At 39.5% G+C, this 5,334-nt stretch overlaps 1 protein-coding gene across 1 annotated transcript in view; it reads left to right on the top strand.

Annotated features, from left to right (window-relative positions):
• Positions 1 to 5,334, top strand: part of LOC101862517 (cytoplasmic aconitate hydratase) — a gene marked incomplete in the record, with an annotated part of 52,072 nt that overhangs the window by 16,134 nt on the left and 30,604 nt on the right.

Raw genomic sequence — 5,334 nt, 5'->3', positions numbered from 1 at the left:
TTTTTAAATTTAACATTAAGAATTGTAATTCCAACAAAATATTTCTTGCGATCATGCAACTGATGTCTTAGATTGAAAAACTGTAAAAGAAAAGAAAAGTCAAGATGTTTGGCGTGGTACATCTAAACTGCTAGTGGGTGAATTGTATAGCTGGTGGTGTCTATGGTGTAGAGGGTAGAAGCTTTGCTGTTGCACTTGAGTTGTGGGTGGTTGGTGGGTGCTCTGGTGTGGTTTGCTTCTTCTTTCCTATCAAACATCTATCTTCCTTATCTCGCCTTCTTCTTTTTTATTTTTGTTACTCTCTTGTAACACCTCTAATCTTCTGGTGCTCATATGACCTTATGCAGTTGCGAATGCCGTAAAACCTCTTCTAAAACTAAAAAAAAGCACTTGAGTTAAATTTTCGTAAGGGGAGGGTTTAAAAAAAAAAAATCCAGTATCTCTGTCTTCCTGCTGGCACGTTGTGTCTCTCTCAGCCCGCACAGGCCTTGACAGGTTAGGTTTGAATCATCCTGTCTTTTTATTGATCTTCGTAATGTCGATGGGGTCATAAAAACACCCTACATTTAGAAAAAAAAATCTTTTAAAATTAAAACACATCCGCAGTCATAACTGTTTCCCTCATTTGTCAGTGTCATTATCCATTGTTGGCTGCAGCTCTATGTTGCTGGCGACACGGTCCGGTGCTCTTGAATAGTCTTTGGAGCGGATGTGAAGGGTTTGCGGGATAAAAAGTGTGGGTGGTTGGAAAATGCAACTGTTACGTCCTATTCTCTTATTTCCTTTTTTTGTTTATGTATGCCTGTCTGTCTGTCTGTCTCTCTGTCTGTCTGTCTGTCTGTCTGTCAATCTGTCTGCCTGTCAGTCTGTCTGTCTGTGGGTGGTTGGCGGGTGCTCTGGTGGGGTTTGCTTCTTCTTTCCTGTGAAATATCTATCGTCCTTATCTCCCCTTTTTCTTTTTTATGTTTGTTACTCTCTTGTAACACCTCTAATCTTCTGGCGCTCATATGACCTTATGCCGTTGCGAGCGCCGTAAAACCTCTACTAAAACTTTTGAAAAACCCTCTACTTAAACAAACTGTCTGTCTGTCTGTCTGTCTGTCTGTCTGTCTTACTTTTTCCTAGCACTAAATGACAGCTGCAGGTGGTGGGAGGGTGCCACGAGTAGGTCCCACTTCTTTACTTTCCCTCTGTTTCTGTCTTTCTCAATGACTGTTCTTCCGTTGATGTGCTTCTCTTTACCAAAACAAAACGAACATAAATGACCCGTCTGATGTTTCTGTCTGTCCGTCTTACTTTTACTCAGTACAAAATGATAGGGGGGCTCTCGTGGCCTAGAGGTTAAGGTGTTCACCCCTCATTCAAAGGTCCCAGGGTGCCACCTCCATCCACATCCTACTTCTTTTCTTTCTCTCTTTTGTTTCTGCCCATCTTACTCTTCTGCGTGTGGTTGGAGGGCGTTACTCGGTAGTTCCTATTTCTTTCCTTTCCTCTTGTTACGTTTCTGTCTATCTGTCTTGCTTCTCAGTGGGCGGTTGGCGGGTACTCTGGTGTGGTTTGCTCCTTCTTTCCTATCAAACAACTATCGTCTTTATCTGTCCTCTTTCTTTTTTGTTTGTTACTCTCTTGTAACACCTCTATTCTTCGGCACTTATATGACCTTATTGTTTAACAGTGCCGCAAAACTCTTACTAAAACAAATGTCTTGCTTCTTCGGATGGTTGGAGGGTGCCACTGGTAGGTCCTACTTCTTTTCTTTCCTGCGAAGTAGGAAGCGGGAAGTGGTGGTTTGTACCAGGTGGTCGTTACACCAGGTTGGATTCTGTTCCAAGAATTTTTTATTTTTGGGTGGTTGGTGGGTGCTCTGGTGTGGTTTGCTCCTCCTTTCCTATCAAACATCTTTCGTCCTGATCTCTTCTCTTTCATTTTTATGTTTGCTACTCTCTTATAACACCTCTAATCTTCAGCACTTGTACGACCTTATTGTGATTGTGTTGCAAGTGCCGTAAAACTCTTACTAAAACTTTATTTTCCCTATTTCACCGATGCACTCAAACTGGTCACTATTTTCCCCCCACTGTTTTCATTTTAACACAGTTTCTTTCTTCTTCTTTTTTCTTTTCTTTTTTATTTTTTGTTATTTGTACCTTTTTGTCCATCCAAAGAATTGTGAATTTTCTGTTGCTATTTTCTGATTTCACCCATGTTCATCTGGTACCCCTTATTATTTATTCACCATGGGTGGTTGGCAGGTGCTTTAGTGTGGTTTGCTCCTTCTTTCTTCCTATCAAATGTCTGTTGTCCAGATCTCCCCTCCTTTAAAAAAAAAAAATTTTTTTCAGTTTGTTACTCTCTTGTAACACCTCTAATTTTCGGCACTTATATGACCTACTTGTGTTGCAAGTGCTGTAAAACTCTTACTTAAACAAAAACAAACCTTGTTCAACTGTAAAAACTGCCACCCATCATTCATCTATTAACCCTTTTTCATTTATTCACCCCTATTCTTATGTTACCCCTTAATCATATCGCGACCTCGGTGCTTTCTTGTCGTATTCCCATTTTTTAAAACGTTGAAAATGTGACTTCTTCTTAAGCTCACGCTTTGTTATGAACTGTTTTCAATGTTATTAAAAATGGAGATAGGACAAGAAAGCACTGAGGTCGCGATATATTGACCCCTTTCATTTAGTCACTCCTCCTCATATGTTACCCCTTAATCATATATTAACCCTTCTTTTTATTTATTCACCTCTATTCATCTATTATCCTTTATTCATCTGCTAGTCCCTTTTCATTTAGTCATCACCCTATTAATGTATTAACCCTAATTCATCCATTACCCCTTATTCATCTGTTAGCCCTTATTCATCGTTAACCCATATTCATCCATTCACGGGCTTTTCCCCAACAATCTAGGAGCCATTTTATAACAAATAAAGCAGCAGTGGCATATGTAACTCAGAGAATGGGGACCTGCTTAAAAATATTCTAAGGGGTGATAGAGCCATTCTTTAATGGGTTTTTTTGTGTGTGTGTCTTGGGTTTTTGTTTTGTTTGGTTTTGAGGTGGGGGTTTTTTGTGGCTTTTTTTCAATAAACCTTTCTCTACATTAAAACTATTCATAAGTGGAAATGGAGCTTTTGAATGCTCAAAATGCGGCTAACTTTTCTCTGCCAGAATTGGTCTCATCGGCCGCAGAAGAAACCACAAATCGTCTGAACGTTTTTTTTCTCCCAATTCTTCTATTTAGCTGGAGAAATTATATTCTCTTCTGGGGATGTGTTGGTCATTGTTGAGGAAAAAAGTGGTTGCCTCAGACAGGTGGATGTCTTTGACGGTATCGTTGTCATAATAATGAAATGTGTTTTTTAAAAAAAAAAAATTTAGAAAAAAACAACCCCCCACAAAAAAAACAAAAAAAAACAAAGACATGTTGAAAAAACAACAACCCAAAAAACCCAACACCCCCCCCCCCCAAATAAAAACAAAACAAAGGCGAAAGAGGGGACATGGGAAGTGGTTGCTTATTGTGGAGAATGTCTTAGACAGGTGGTCGTTGGAGCGAGTTCGACGACTTTACCTGTCTTAAAAGTGTATTTGTGATCTGGGTTTTTTAAATTTTGTTTTTTATTCTCCATCTGTCCGATTATTTTCCTGTCCATCGGTTGTATCTACCTTCTGCCCCGTCACTTATGCAGTTGCGAGCGCCGTAAAACCTTTACTAAAACTAAAACTGTCCCGTCCTTCCCCCCCTCCCCCGGTGGGTGGATTGTGCCCCTGACTAGTCTTACTCTTGATCCTCTGCTCTTTTTGTGGGTCTATCTTGCTTTTTTAAATTTTTCCTTCTCTGTACCTTATTAGCTGTTATTGAGTAGATGTGCTCTTTTTTAAAAACAAATTCTCTCTTTGTGGATCGTTCAACTTCTTCCTGTGTGTTAAGTGGTGGTTGGCGGGCGCTTTGTTGTGGTTTTCTCCTTCTTTCCTATCAAACGTCTGTCGTCTCTATCCTTCCTTTTTTCCTATCAAACATCTGCTGTCGTCCTTATCTCTCCTTCTTCTTTTTTGTGTATATGTTACTCTCTGGTAACACCTCTAATCTTCGACATTTTTAGCTCACATACGTTTCCTTCATCCCCCACCCTCCTCCCCATTTTCAAGACCTGCTGTTCTTTTACATCAATGTGTGTTCTGTGATTCTTTCTGTGATTCTAGAGGGTGGTTGGCGAGTGCTCTGTTGTCGTTTGCATCTTTTTTCCTTCCAAACATCTTTCATCCTTTTCACATATCCTTCTTTTCTCTGTATAATAATGTATGGTACTCTCTGGTAACACCTCTTATCTTAAGCACTTAAATGACCTATCTATTTTGCAAGTCCCATAAAATTCTTGCCAAATAAATCTGAAGCTAAAATGTTCTAATCTAAAACTCTGCAACTCTTCAATCCTTGACTCACTAAATTAAGAGGGGTTTTGCTTTTTATGTGTGTGTGGGTGTGTGTGTTTTTGAAAGTTTTTGTTTCTGTGGCTCTATAAATAAATCCTGGAGTGACGGAGTGACACATTGACAAAGTGACCCACTTACTGACGGCGGCCACTCTGTCACTAATGACGTCAGTTGGTTATTTATAACAATAGTTGCGGCACCTATAAGACCTATTTGTGTAACGACACGCTGGAATCAGGCGCTCCTCAAATTTTGTGCACATCGAGACACATTTAGGATTGATATCATCTTAAAGCTAGATTGGGGGTTTTTTTGGTGCTTTTGGGGGGAAAAAATATCTATCTGTCTTGGGAAAGAAAAAAAATCGAGATATTTGTGATTGAAGCAGATATGGGTTGCCTGGTCGCACAGATAAAATTAGCAAGAAAATGGCCGCTAAAGTTTGGGGGCTTCCAAAGCTATAGTGTCCTTGGAAAATGCAAATTTACGTTTTCTGTGCCCTTGGTCAACTTTTTTCAGTAAAATCCACACAGAAATGTGTTTTTAAATGGACAGAAAAGGTATTAAATACATAAAGCAAAAAAAGTAAAAAATTTTTAAAGGAAAAAACCCCCCACAAAACCCCCCAGATTAATGAAAAGTGCTCAATGGGTTGAAAAATGCCGGTTTCTTCATTTTCATTATTTTGAAGTGTGCCTAATTTCACTACAATGGTACATAATATTTGTGTTGCATGCAAGTGCTGTAAATTTTTCATTTGAAAAGAAGAAGAAAAAACAAACAATTATTGTCTCGTTGTCACTCTGTCACTCCTGTAAACCCTTGACTCACAAACACCTTCTTCACCCTCCCCCACCATCCCTCTCTGCCCCCCCTCTCTGCCCTGCC

This window comes from Aplysia californica, unplaced genomic scaffold (genome assembly GCF_000002075.1).
Source record: "Aplysia californica isolate F4 #8 unplaced genomic scaffold, AplCal3.0 scaffold00360, whole genome shotgun sequence".
Classification (NCBI taxonomy): domain Eukaryota; kingdom Metazoa; phylum Mollusca; class Gastropoda; order Aplysiida; family Aplysiidae; genus Aplysia; species Aplysia californica.
This window is presented reverse-complemented; position numbering and strand designations above follow the sequence as displayed.